Source organism: Rhea pennata, chromosome 4 (genome assembly GCF_028389875.1).
Source record: "Rhea pennata isolate bPtePen1 chromosome 4, bPtePen1.pri, whole genome shotgun sequence".
NCBI lineage: Eukaryota > Metazoa > Chordata > Aves > Rheiformes > Rheidae > Rhea > Rhea pennata.
In genome coordinates this window covers 23,655,111-23,670,832 of record NC_084666.1, presented here as the reverse complement: position 1 = coordinate 23,670,832, position 15,722 = coordinate 23,655,111, and positions in this window count along the sequence as shown.

Below are 15,722 nucleotides of genomic sequence, written 5' to 3'. Positions count from 1 at the left end.
GGGGTGCATGAGGAAGAGTGTTGCCAGCAGGTCGAGGGAGGTGATCCTGCCCCTCTACTCAGCCCTGGGGAGGCCTCATCTTGAGTAGTGTGTCCAGTTCTGGGCTCCCTAGGACAAGAAAGACATGGAGCTGCTGGAGGGAGTCCAGCGTAGGGCTACAAAGAAGATCAGAGGGCTGGAGCACCTGCCCTATGAGGAATGTCTGCGAGAGCTGGGCCTGTTTAGCCTGGGGAAGAGAAGACTGAGGGAGGATCTTATCAATGTGTATAAGTACCTGAAGGGAGGGTGTCAAGGGGACAGGGACAAACTCTTTTCAGTTGCCCCGTGTGACAGGACAAGAGGCAATGGGCAGAAATTGAAGCACAGGAAGTTCCACCTGAATGTGAGGGGGAATTTCTTTACTGTGAGAGTGACAGAGCACTGGACCAGGTTGCCCAGCGAGGCTGTGGAGTCTCCTTCTCTGGAGATCTTCAAGGCCAGTCTGGAAGCAACCCTGTCTAACATGCTCTAGGTGACCCTGCTTCAGCAGGAAGGTTGGACTAGGTGATCTCCAGAGGTCCCTTCCAACCTTACTGATTCTATGATTCTTCTCATACCAGAGCATCCTTGTAGCAAGTGGTAACAAATGATTTCCTATAATACAGATGGAAAAAAAATGTCAAGCTAGGAAAATAGTATGAACTTTTACTTGGTTTAAGGGAGAGTTAGAAAATCCAGATCAGTCCTGCTTAAACTAATAGAAGAAGCAAATAGCATCATACATACATCAGATAGGGCTCACATTCTGCCCTGTCTCCATTTGTAGCTTGCTTCTTACTTTCCTGTTGAAGAGAACTTAGCAGAACATGCCTTGAATATGTGATTACTGGTTTTAACTTTTTTAACTGGAACTTCCTCTTAGACCTTGACATACTTGTGTGAAGGCAAAACAACCTTTTTTCCAGGTGGACCCAGATGAAGCTTGCATAATCAAAGACAAGAAAGGCTCTTTTCTATGCCGTAGCTGCCAATTTGCATAACAGCAGCGGCTGAATGGAAGTCTTGACAAAAAAATCCATTCATTAACATTCAAAATACACCTGTGCACTGCTTGAATTTTTTTTTCTTTTTTTCTTTTCTTTTTTTTTTTTTTTTACTGCTGCACCTGTACATACGCTAGTTTCTTTTTCACCACTGGCTTTTGGCATGATAGCAAAGCAGTGGAAATGTTAGCTCTGTCACAGAAAATGAGTGGATTCTTTGTACAGTTTGTAAAAGCCAGAAAATGCTGACCCTGCCGTAGGAGACCAGAAAAAAAAAAAAAAAAAAAAAAAAGGTAAAATCTGGTGAAACAGTAGGTTCCAACTCATTGGAGCTCACTGTGTTATATGCTTGAAAGGCTTTAAGAATAATAAAAAAATAAACAAAGCTGTATTTAGGAAACTCAGAATAGAATAGCTGATGTCCTTATCTCTACTCATTTAAATTCCGAGAGGCAGTACTGTTTATTTCCTCCCCAACAATTTATTTTCAGACATTTTTATATTTGATTTTTTTTCCCCAAGCATATATACTTGTAGAGAAATACCTTTGATGGATGGTAAATGGGTTCCACAGCAACAAGTTTTCAGTCCTTGCTCTTTTACCATGTTTTGTTTGTCTAGAGAAACTTTACATTCATTTTCCTACTGTGAAGGTATGTTTGCACTCATATTGCTTGAATCTTGGCAGTGATCTTTTGAAATGGGAGACTAGGGTCAAATTCTGAAATGATATAAGAGACTCTCAGGCTCTCTTTAATTGCCTGACTTAAAAGTAATACTCTCTTATATGTTTTGCCAGTTCATAAGGATGGAAGTTAGAGCAAATAGCACTCCCTTGAATTTGAGTTTAATTTCTGCAGATGCCCCATTTACATGCACATTATAAAGATTACAGCTTCATTTGTTATATTTTGCAGCTCTTCTGAACTGGGACTTCACCATTTCAATGGCATGCCAAACAAGTTTCTGCCTTCCTCTAAATGAAATCAGTAACTTCACTAAAATGTGAGAGCACAGAGAGAAAGAAAGAGGATTTAAGATCATGTAAAAAATAATTAAAAAAAAAAGCCAGACAGTAGTTGTGTACCTGAGTCATTTATGGAAATAAACTGTGCACAGGCTTCACAAAACGTAATAGACTATACGAATAATATATAGAGAAGTGAGTAATAGGTATATGAGAGAAAAGTTAAAAACTCTCCATGGCAGGAACAGTAAGGATAAAAAATGAATTGGTTTATTCAATACAACATTAAATTAAAACCTCAACTATGAAAGCATGTAACAGTCCTAATATATTAATTAATATCTATTAATTAATATATATTAATTAATTAATTAATTTTCTCAAGAAATAGCAAAGTGAGGATCCACTTGAATCACAAGTAAATTTACTTCCATTTGGTCTACTTAGATAATAAATTCATAGAACTAAGGGCAGCAACTGATCATGCTGCTCAGCTACGCGCAGTGCCAGACGCTTACATTTGTCGAGTGTTTAAAAGCATCTTCATTTGCAGAGACCTCTAGTATCTATAAAGATGGCAGCCACAACCAGGGTGCTGGGGCATGTGATAGCTTGCAGTTTTTCAGTAGCAGGTGGCAGCAAGGATTTCTCCAGTACACAGTCCTGGTGCTGACTTGGTGCTGGATCATGGGGGTGCAAGTGATCCTGGAGTGTAGATTATGATACATAAACATATAACAGTGCATTTGTGAGACTTCAGGAATATGTGATGAAGAATCTTGGCCATTCCAACTCCACTAGGAGCTCTTACGTAGTCCAAGCTTTAAAGGAACTGGTATTGCCATTATTAATGAAATCAAAATGAGAAAGATTGCCCATCTGGGATACACAGATCTTTCAAGGCTGTTTTTAACATGAAAACAGTCAAGGATATTCTGCCCTTAGGAAGGTCATACAAAGACATTCCATTTCTTTTCTGTGATAAAGGAAGACATGTCTTGAGCATCAGAAGAAAAGGATCAAGCACAGAGGGAGAGTTAAACAGATCCTTTCAGGCATATTTAGATTTCAGACCGGCAGAGATTTGCGATGACTTGATGTGGAATCTGAATCTAGAACAGATCTTTAATGAAACTGAATCACTTAGTCAACAGTGGCCAGGACTCCAATTTCAAAACATCAGGCAAGAACTCTTAGATCCTTCCATATTAGATTTAGAAGTTGTTTAAAATAATACAGAATGGAGTTTGCCTTATGAAAAGGAAAAAAGAACTTACAAAAAGGGAAGTGAAACAAAGGAGGCATTTAGGAAATATATACATAGTCATTAGGGAAATGCAGAGAACTGTGTGGTTAGGAGGCAGGCAGTTTTCTATGTGTAATACATTTAAGGTCATAGTATAACACCAGCAATTATTTTGACTTAGGCAGAGTACAGACTTGATAAGTATTGTTTATTTCTAAAAGCACTGTTATATTGGATTTATAAAAGTGAATTATATTTCTCTTACTGTGCTGGGAGCTTGTGTTAGATAAGGACGCTGAACCCGAGGCTGCTGCAGCTCTCTGCCCTCAGATCCACCCAGTAGTGAAGCTGAGAATGTATTCCTAGTGGGCATGCACACAAACATGTATGCAATGTATATACATATATAGATGGCCAGTCACACAGATCAACATGGACAGAAGCTCTCAGCACTCATGCAAACACAAACAGCACCAATGGACTCATCTCATTCGCCTCTCTGGCTGATCAGGAGGATGGTCCATTAGTGGTACATGTATATGCTTACGTACAATATGGAGCTCTCCCACAGCTGGGCTTAGACACTTAGTCCATCCAGTAGCCGGCCCCTGGAGCCTCGGTCTCCCCAGTTGCTGGCATCCTGAATATGTACTTCCTGAGGCCTGCAGCCCCACTCCAATTGCTGATACAGACCCCTTCACAAAAACACACACATACACACCTGTGCCCACACATACTCACTATGGATTCATGTAGTAGCTGGGCTTGGATGCTTAGTTTATTCAGTAGCTGGGCCTGGATCCTTCCTCCTCCCAGGCGCCTCATCCCAATGGAAACACACACACACCAGACACATACACAAACAGACCTCAGTTGACGCCCAGACCCCAGAGTCTCTCTGGCAGTTGGCCAGCACTCCCCCGGTCCCTCTAGTAGCCAACCCACCATGGTCTCATCCTTAGAGACACACAGACACAAACACACACCCTCATCTTGGCCTTGCCCATACAGACACACACACATGTGGCTCCCAGGTCACTTCACCTACTTGCTACTCCAGTAGCAATCACACACTTACTTGCATGCCCTCGCTCAATCCAGTTCCTGGTACCACAAACACGTGGGCCATCTAACCCACAGTCCCACTCCAGGTGCTGGCACTTAGCTTCACTCATTCTGGTCTCTCCAGCTGCTGGCACCACAGACACACACACCCCTAAAACCTGTGGTCTGACTCCAGTTGCTGGCACTCAGACCTCCACACACATACATGCACATGGAACAGAGTAGCCCTCACACAGGAAAATAATTAGAAAGGAATTTAATAAGAAGAAAGGCCAGACTCTGTTCACCAGGTGCAAGGCATGGCCAGACAAGCGCCCTGACCAGTACTGTTTACAAGTGACTGGCTCCTTTTTATCCTCACATGCCTCTAGACTCCCATGTCTGCTCCTCCCCAAATAACCCTTCCTTTCCCTGCCTTTGGCTTTTCCCCTAAACATCCCATAATAAGTCTTGCCCAGGCCCCAAATGACCTTCCTCTCCATCCCACAATGTGTCCGGTACCCCTAGGCAGTGACACCTCCACCCCTCTGCCTGTCTAAAAGATGCTCCAGGGAGCTGCTCCCATGGACCTACCTTGCTGGGTTTGACACTTGGACATGGGGCTGATGCTGTCCTGGGAGGACCCAAACAGAGTCACCATCCCGCTGAGTAGCTGATTTGGGTTCCCCCACCTGCTGTTATGCCTCTGTGCTCTTCTGTGCTTGTGGAGATGAACCCTTGCTAGTCTGACTGGCCTCCTGTGACAGGTCTGGGAGTAGCTGGGGCAGGGTGCTAGGTTCCCCCATCTGCCATTGTCTCTCCAGGCTGTGGAGGGGAGCTTCTTATCACATAACCTAACAGCCTGTCATGCAGTATCAGCACAGTGATAGTCAGCTCCCTCTTTGACACTAAAGAAGAATTCTGACAAGTACCCTTTATCTCTGCAGGATGTTTTAGGAGAGCAGATTTGAGAAAGAAAGATGGAGAGATGTCATGATTTTTCTCAAGCCCCTGTTGTCATGAGTACATTGTAAGGCTGCTGGCTATGAGATTACTAAGTGAACTCTCATTATTACTTTCTTCCTCTTAAGGTATAGTGGGAATTTTACCACCGTTTGCTCATGTTTTTATTCTGTAGGCTGTGACATATTGTAGTTACTAATATAAAAATGAAATTGTGTTTTTGTCAGATATTGTTACAATGACGTTTGTAGAGTTGTGTAGTTGCTCTCCAGAGTTGAACCATAGCAGAGGCATTGTTCCTCATTATAACTAGCAGTAGTCTGAACTTGTTTAGTCTGAATACTTCCAGGCCTACTTGGGCTACTGGACAGAGAAAATGATGCTAAATCTAGTTAGAAAGTATAGAATAAATGTGTTACATTTTTTTTTTTCAGTTACAGGTTGCAAGTGCATACAAAAGCCTAATTCCAGCTGGCGAACACCTAGTAAAATGTCTTATTTTAAACTGACTTTGTTTGTAACCTGTGATATCTCATTGCAGAACTATATTACTGTTATATTACTGTGGAAGGGAAATGGCATCATACTCCCAGTCTGCTTTCAGAGAGAATAAGAGTTTCTATTGCTTTTCAGTTTTTTGTTTTGTTTTAAACTATCCTGAATTGACAGGCATGTTTTGAGAACCTTTTCTAAATTGCTTTCCTCTGGACTCCAGCTGGAAGAATGCTTAATTTCAGCATGTCAATGTTTTGTTTTATCAATAATGGAACTGAGGCAGCATAACAACTTCAAGGAAAAGGTTCAGGAGTACATGTTGCTTAGCTGCAGTTAGAGGAGAGATCAGTCAGTAAGAAATGGATCACAATTTTGATCCTGAATTTTTCTTCAGGCATGTAATTGTGATTACTTATTACTTATTGTAATTACTTATCTGACTGTCAGAGAAAGTATTATCCCCCTAGTTTGTCTTCTGTGATTTTATACTTCCAGGATCTCTCTGGTTTTGGGGGTCTTTCTCTTTTGACAGCCTTAATGTTAGTTCAGGTACACACAGAGAGAGTAAACTTTTATTGCCTTTCTTTGATGCTTATCCTGTAAAAAGGAGATGCTGAATCCTGAATGATGTCGATTTTCATCACCTTGAATACAAATGGTCAAGTCCTCTTTGTTGCTGTTGAGCCTGCTACAAATGTTACCCAAAGGCTGGAGTTGGCCCTCTGAATCTAATATTTCAGTAAGTTTGTGGGCTCTCCTTAAAGGATATTATACACCATTAAGAAAATATTTCACACTGTTTGTTACTGTTAGCTGGTTCTGGAAGACTCTGGTGGGCAGAAAATTTATAGTTGTTTGTAAATGTTGTATGTTGTTGTAAATGTTATGTATTTTCATAATTAGTTTAGCTCAACCAATTAGCACTCTTCAGAATTTATCAGCAAAGGAAATCTAAATGTTTTGCACACACACACCATAATAAAAAGTACGTTAAAACACATTTTATTACAGTCAACCTGTTGATTGCACTTACTTCAACAAGTATGAGTTAGTTTAAGTTCCTTTTGGTTTTAAGGTAATATTTCCAGCATTGTTTCTCAGACAAAATCAAGGTTAGGTAAGTGGATGTTTTTGTCATTGGCAGAGATTTCAGCAGGGACCATGTCTGAACCTGGGCTCAGTAAGGCAACCACGACCCTAATGGTTAGGAAAAGCGGGATTATTTTCTGAGGTTGAGAGTGCTATCTTTTCTACTGCCCTGACTGAGCTTTGAAGATTCCTCACTAACTTGAGCTTTACAAGCTATTCTTCTATTTAACAACAATTACTAGCATTCATTCATCTGTTTTTCTCTCACGGAAATAAGCAGAGAAATGAGCCATATCTCTTCGAAAAGAAAAGAAAAGAAAAGAAAAGAAAAGAAAAGAAAAGAAAAGAAAAGAAAAGAAAAGAAAAGAAAAAAGAAAAGAAAAGAAAAGAAAAGAAAAGAAAGAAAGGAGAGAAACAAACAAAACTACCCAACTAGAGTTCCCATTGGGAGATATTTTCAGTAAGGTATACGTTACTGCAGTTTTCCCATATAAACCAACTTTATTTTTCTGAAATATTGATCTGTGGTCTCACATAATACATAAGATCAGAAATCTGTAGGGGAATAAGAACTCTTTCTTTCTAAATCTCTGACAAATTGTATTTATCTCTAATGGAGGCCTCTACCATACTTGAATTAATATTTGAATACCTGACAATAACGACAGGTCTAAAATTGCATTGGAATTAATATGCAGATATGCATATTACTTCTCAGAAGTCTGTGAATTAAAGTTATAGATCAGTTTCCAAACAAGAAATTACTAAGAGTAGCCTGCCATCAAGACTGATAGAAATTGATATTTAGTATTGCCAGTGTTTTATTTCATGTTACTATGCTCTGAACTACTAAAACAATGTGGGTGTTAGCTAAAGGTAATTGTTTAATTTCAGGTGGATTTAACTGATTTGGTTAATGGAGCTTTGGTCTTGTTTATATTCTTCTTATTAGACTGTAATGGAGAACATTACTAAAATACTTTTTTAAAGTTTTAAAAAAAGCTTAATCACTTTATCTAATTTTAAGAAAAAAGAAAACACATAGCGCATAACAAAGCACATACGAAGATTTTAAGCACACAAGAAAATTCTAATTCTTCCTCTAGATCTCATCATTTGGGCTCTCCACATGGGATGTGATAATCAAAGATCCATATTATTCTATTTTTGGTATATAAAAAATGAGTCCTGAAAACTTCGGAAACTTAAATGAATTGTTATCATGGATGGTGTGACACTGTCACTAGTAAATCAAGGGATGGAAATTCTTTAAAATTCTTTAGAGCTTCTTTTTTGCCAAATAGTTCTAATTTTGCAATATAAATTAAAAGAAATAATCTGTATTTTATAAATGCATTGTAGTAGGTTAAGCAGTTAATAACTATGTGGATACTGAAAAAAAAGGTTTTGACATTTGATTATTTTTTCATCTTTGCTAATACTTAAGCGTCATCATACACTGTCAAAAGCTAAAAAGCAAGTAACTATTCTAGGAGTTAGGCTGTTCCATACCTGTCCTTTGCTACTACTGTCTTGAAAAACTCTGGTAGTATCCAGCAGCTAACACCCTTAAATTGCTTGCAGGCAGTGGTATGGCCCATTGCTAGGGATTTTTTCTGACAGCGATACAGAAAAATCTTTGATTCTTTTGTTTCATAGTTGTGCTTGTTTTGCAGCACTTGTAACAAGAGTTTAAAATACAAATTACATGCAATTAATGTGTGTAAATGAAGACACAAAGCCAGAAGGCATGTCTATGACACTTCATACAAATGTTGTCGTAAATTATTCTAGGTTTGCATGTTTCCCACTGTCTTTTTTTTAACCTTGGAACATGATAAATTAAATCCTGAAATGGTGTATAGGGCATAGAATGTATTAACTGAGTATTATGCAGCACAGTCACTATTAATTACCATCCACAGTCAATCTGACTAATGTTATTTGTTCTCTGACTCAAATAAGTGCTGCTTAGGAGTTTGGTTTTTAGAAGTTTAAAATGTCAGGTCCTAAAATAGCTTAAATTGAAAATATAACTTTCATAGTTATCATTTTAACACTTCTCAAAAGATATTTCTTTTTTACAAAAAAACAAATACATCATTAGGATTTGCAGCAACTCTCAGAAGAAATAAGCAGTCTGACAGCATTTAGTTGCACTATGAACAGCATAGAGAAATGATGCATGCTGACAACATAGTCATGCAATCACCCTTAATTCATATCAAAATTTATTTCTAAATTTGTTACAAGCAGAAGTGTCAAAAGGAATGGAGTTTAGATTTATAGTTTTAAATTAAGAATGCTTGAGTGATTATCTCTTTTCATCTTCTACAAGAAGAGCACCTTCTCAACACTAATGTGTTGCTTTCCTTGCTTTGAAAAGATATTTCAGACTAGTAGCTGCACATGTTGCATAAAGTGAAACATTTCACACAGTAGCCACCAAATGGACACGGGAAATGTTACCTTTGCTGAGTGGGAAGTCAGATTTCTGAAAGAACAGAGAACCTTCTCATCCACGAGAAGAGAGTCCATGAGGTTCTGCTTGAGCTACAAGTTAGAACAGTTTAATGAGGCTTGTATGCCACTTTTTGTTCTATGCTTCAACTGAGATTGCTTTTTCCTATGCCTCTTGCTACAAAAAGTTCACATGCACAGCTGGATTTTAGGATGTTTTGTTTCTTCTGAGAAGGATTGAAGTAAAGAGCAGAGAATAATATAATCTACTACTACCCTCTGCTGCTCTTTCACGTGGGTGCTAACGATAGAGGGAACAAACTAGAAACAATCAAAGAAGACTTCAAGGTCCTAGGCATGGTGGTCAAGGGTCTGGGAGTCCAGGTGGTCTTCCCATCAGTCCTGCTGATTAGGGGAAGACATGGGAGGAGGAGTAGGAAGATTTTCCAAATCAAAAACTGGCTACGCCACTGATGTTGGCAACAGGGTTTTGGATTCTATGACCATGGAACATGTTTTGAAGACCAACAACTGGTGGGGAGAGAAGGGATTCACCTTACCAAGTGGGACACATTTGCCTTTGCAAACAGGTTAGCCAGCATAGTAAAGAGGGCTTTAAATTAGGTAGGAGCGGGGAGGGGGGGTGTCATAGAGACAGGGTAGACAACAAAACACAAGTTAGGTTGGGGCCTCCAAAGGGTGCAGCTGGGGATGTGCGTTTGGGACATGGCTATGGGGGACCTCCGTACACCCTTCCTGGGAAACCTGCCGACATGACTACCTCTTTGAAATGCGTGTACACCAATGCATACAGCATGGGGAACAAACAGGAGGAGCTGGAGATCTGTGTACGATCGCAGAGCTGTGATCTCATTGCAATCACAGAGACATGGTGGGATAGCTCACATGACTGGAATGCTGTCATGGGTGGCTATGTGCTTTTTAGGAAAGACAGGCCAGGGAGGTGAGGTGGTGGAGTTGCTCTTTATGTGAGAGAGCAACTGGAAGGCATCGAGCTCTGCCTAGGGGTGGAGGAAGAGGAGGCAGTTGAGAGCTTACAGGTAAAGTTCAAAGGGCAGGCTAACACGGAGGACACTGTTGTGGGTGTCTACTACAGGCCACCTGACCAGGAAGAGGAAGTTGATGAGGCCTTCTATAGACAGCTGGAGGTAGCCTCACGATCACAGGCCCTGGTTCTCATGGGGGACTTTAACCACCCTGACATCTGCTGGAAGGACTACAGAGCAAGGCACAAGCAGTCCAAGAGGCTCCTGCAATGCACTGATGATAACTTCTTGTCACAAATGGTGGAGGAGCCTACGAGGAAGGGTATCTTCCTGGATCTTGTCTTTACCAACAGAGAGGGACTGGCTAGAGATGTGAAGGCTGCGTGCAGCCTGGGCTGCAGTGACCATGAGATGGTGGAGTTCAGGATCCTGCAGGCAAGAAGTAAGGCAACAAGCAGGATTGCAACCCTGGACTTCAGGAGAGCGGACTTTGGGCTCTTCAGAGACCTAATTGGTGGAATCTCATTGGGTTAAGGCCCTAGAAGGAAGGGGGGTCCAGGAGAGCTGGCTAGTATTCAAACATCACTTCTTCCAAGCTCAAGAGCGGTGCATTCCTATGAGTAAGAGGTGCAGCAAAAGGGGCAGGAGACCTGCATGGGTGAGCAAGGAGCTCCTGGTCAAATTCAATCAGAAGAAAGTATACAGAATGTGGAAGAGGGGACAAGCTTTGGGAGAATTATAGGAATGCAGCCAGAGTATGTAGAGATGCAGTGGGGAAGGCTAAGGCCCAGCTGGAATTGAGTCTTGCAAGAGATGTTAAGGACAACAGGAAGGGCTTCTTCAAATACATCAGCAGCAAGAGGAGGACTAGGGAGGATGTGGGCCCGCTACTGAATGGGGTGGGGGCCTTGGTGACAAGGGATTCAGAGAAGGCAGACTTACTGCATGCCTTCTTTGCTTCAGTCTTCACTACTAAGGGGAGCCCTCATGAATCCTGCAGCCTGGACGTGAGGGAGAAAGTCTGGAGAAGGGAAGACTTTCCTTTGGTTGAGGAGGATAGGATTAGAGACCTTCTGGGCAGGCTAGACATCCACAAATCCCTGGGCCCTGATAGGATGCATCTGCAGGTACTGAGGGAGCTGGCGGATGTTGTTTCCAGGCCACTCTCTATCATCTCTGAAAGGTTCTGGAGAACTGTAGAGGTGCCTGAGGACTGGTAAGGCCTCGAGTACTGTGTCCAGTTCTGGGCTCCCCAGGACAAGAAAGACATGGAGCTGCTGGAGGGAGTCCAGCGTAGGGCTACAAAGAAGATCAGAGGGCTGGAGCACCTGCCCTATGAGGAACGGCTGTGAGAGCTGGGCCTCTTCAGCCTAGGGAAGAGAAGACTGAGGGAGGGATCTTATCAATGTGTACAAGTACATGAAAGGATGGTGTCAAGGGGACGGGGACGAACTCTTTTCAGTTGCCCCATGTGACAGGACAAGAAGCAATGGGCAGAAATTGAAGCACAGGAAGTTCTGCCTGAATGTGAGGGGGAATTTCTTCACTGTGAGAGTGACAGAGCACTGGACCAGGTTGCCCAGAGAGGTTGTGGAGTCTCCTTCTCTGGAGATCTTCAAGGCCCGTCTGGATGCAACCCTGTCTACTCTAGGTGACCCTGCTGAGCAGGGAGGTTGGACTAGGTGATCTCCAGAGGTCCCTTCCAACCTTACCCATTCTATGATTCTATGACTGTAAGAAAGCTAATGTCACTCCAGTCTTCAAGAAGGGCAAGAAAGAGGACCCAGGAAACTATAGGCCAGTTAGCCTCACCTCCATCCCTGGAAAGGTGAGGGAACAGCTCATTCTGGATGTCATCTCCAGACATATGGAGGAAAAGAGGTGATCAGGAGTAGCCAGCATGGATTCACCAAGGGGAAATCCTGCATAACCAATCTGATAGCCTTCTATGACGGAATGGAGCAGTGGACGTTGTGTACCTTGACTTCAGCAAGGCTTTTGACACTGTCTCCCATAACATCCTCCTAGGTAAGCTCAGGAAGTGTGGGTTAGACGAGTGGACAGTGAGGTAGATTAAGAACTGGCTGAAAGGCAGAGCTCAGAGGATTGTCATCGGTGGCATGCAGTCCAGTTGGAGGCCTGTGGCTAGCAGAGTCCCCCAGGGCTCAGTACTGGGTCCCATCCTGTTCAACTTCTTCATCAGTGACCTGGATGAGGGGACAGAGTGCCTCCTCAGCAAGTTTGCTGATGATACCAAGCTGGGAGGAGTGGCTGACACACCAAGGGGCTGTGCTGCCATTCAGAGAGACCTGGACAGGCTGGAGAGGAAACTCCTGAGGTTCAGAAAGGGCAAGTTCAGGGTCCTGCACCTAGGAAGGAATAACCCCAGGCACCAGTACAAGCTGGGGGCTCACCTGCTGGAAAGCAGCTCTGCAGAGAAGGACCTGGGAGTGCTGGTGGATGACAAGTTACCACGAGCCAGCAATGTGCCCTTGTGGCCAAGAAAGCCAATGGTCTCCTGGGGTGCATGAGGAAGAGTGTTGCCAGCAGGTCGAGGGAGGTGATCCTGCCCCTCTACTCAGCCCTGGGGAGACCTCATCTGAAACATTTTTTAATGCTTTCTATGACAGTTTCCTTTTTTAACTCGTCTCAGGCAGCTCTATCTCATCTCAGACAAAGATTCTCATGAGTCTCTCTTTTTAGAAGGCTGAGACTTGCGTAAAGTAATACTTTCAAAACTCAGCCTTTAGTACAAATGTTCAGTCTCATCAAGCAGACACAATCAAAAATGCATTCTGGTAGCTGTTCATATTTTAAAACTGTCTTTAAATCTTGTGATGAGAAAACAAATTATAATTAAGTATTTACGACCCTTGTGAATGGACAGATGACTTGCAAGTGACCAGACCAAGAAAATGTCATAACTAGAATGACGTAGATGTCCAGCAGGGATCACAGGGAAGACACAAGTAAGCAGCAGCCACTTCGTAAATGAGAGAAAGATCATCATCTTTCAGGATAATGCCAGTGGCAAGAGTTCTCAATATTTTCTGGTAATTGAAACAGATCTGTGGACAGACTAGCTCCTTTGGTGGACACTTAACAAAACAGTTGAGGAGAACACTAATAAAGGAAGAACCACACAAGGATCTTTTGAGAGGAGGAGTTTATCACTGACTTTACCCTACGATGATTCAAAGAGATCATCATGATGTGGAAAGAAGATTCACCTTGTAGATGGTGAAGCGAAAACAAACCAATTTGCCCTTATGACTTAGCCTTTGGAAAACCAGCTGAACACAAGGGATAGTTTAACAATGCTCCCTCACAAAAAACAAAGACACAAGCTATATGTTGAGCTCAGGGAAAAAAAAAAAAGAATATCACATATCTAGTGGAATATATTGATTGATTAGGAACGCCTGGGAAAAAGGCATATGATAATACTTTAATGAATGATACAGTTACTCTGATGTTCCATCACTTGTGAGAGATAGAAGAGGCATGCATTTACAGATATTAGTGACTCCCTATAAATAGTATCTGTAAATCTTATTTCAAATTCTTTATTTTTGCAATAGACACAATGACTGAGATTTATTTTATTGCATTTGCAATACACTATCTATACTAAATGTTCATTGTTTCAGTAAAGGGATCAGCAGACTCATTAAATGTATTTGTTTTTGTTATACTTGATATCATTACAGTGAATACTTTACACTTCCAAAATACAACTTTTTCACTGTATTTCTGCTATTCCTTTAACCTGAAACATGTCACAACTTCGTATCTTCAAAATTGCTATCAGCTCCTTTTATAGGTACACGATCAAAATCAAATATGGGTTGATAACATGTTTTTGCCAGGAATAATTTCATTTTGCACTAGTATAGTTTATTCCACTCTATTCTGTTATAGTAATCAGAGCTGTCTGAAACATACTTTTTTTTAACGGAATTCTGTCCAAAAATATCTGCTATATACTTACTTTCACCTGCCCCAACCCAGAGCCACTTTAAAAATCTTGAGATCTTCAGACATAAAACTAATTGTAGTTCAGTAAACTACAGTTGAATTTAATGGACATAGAATTGCTAAGGGGAGGTTTGCTAGGAAACGAAAAGCTACTTAGAGATAAAGCTAGCCATTAAGTGTAACAGTTCATTTAGGAAATCCATATGCAGTTTCTCTGTCAATATTTTGGGGTAGGATTATATCTTCCATCTTTGTATATTCCACAAATAATGCTTATTATTTTGGCAGAACTGCTACATGGTCCTGTCATTTGAATATCATTATTCTGCAGTGAAGGATTCCAGAGTAATTTCAATCACATAGACACTGCATTATTTGGAATTATATTTTTAGAACTGAAAGCACCAAAAAAAAAAAAAAAAAAAAAGCTGATTCTTACTTATCTGCTTACTTTGGCAATGTTAGGTTAGCTGCAAGTTATTATGCCCTCTGAATGTTGCATGTAAGTTCTTGATTTCAATGGATATATATAGATACATATGTAGATATATATATTGCAATGAATGAGTGGCATTTCTTGACACCAAGAAACTTCATATATAAATACATATGTATATAAGTCAATCTTAATTTTACTATGATAGTTCTATATATATCCATACACACACACACACACATATATATATATATGAACGCTTTCTAGTGAAGTCTTACTATGCTGACAGAATTTGAAATAATTTGTTGCTGGCAGTCAAGCATCAAAGCTTCTGATCCAATGCTGTATCAAAGCTGGTTTTCCATGATACACTGAACATCCTGAAACTTTTAAGTTCAACCAAGCATAGACAAAGCACAAAAGCAGAAGCCTTGTCACTCAAGACTACCAATCATATGGAATAAATAAACTTTTAGAGCATTACTGAAGCTACCAGGAAAAAAATATCACCTATTCCATCATTATACCTCACTGTAGCACATTTTTGCTGAATTTCTTCTGCATTTGGATAATGTAAGATTTTATTTTTCTACTAGTAGGAAATGATTGCTCTAACATAGAATATAGCATCCAGATAAAACTACAAATTTATATTACAAAGAAACAGCTGAAAGAGTGAATTTGCTTGATGTTTTATGGGGGTTTCTATTTTGTTTTTCAGTGTAAATAACTCATAAGGTCTTTTTCAAGTATTTCCATATGTACCATCATATATGAGAACAAAGTGATCTTTCATGAACTATGAAAGACACTGTTGGGATCTGTGTTTTTCATTTGCAAATATTTACATCATAATTTCAGGAGCTAATCGCAATTTTCACATACCCCAATTTGCAAAGCAAGGTTCAGTAACTGTGTCTATCATTTCAAAAGGGCTAGTGTTTTTAATTTATAGTTGAACACATGAGAAGGTGGCAACTCATTCCCCATCAGAACTCTTCCACGTTGTGGTAAT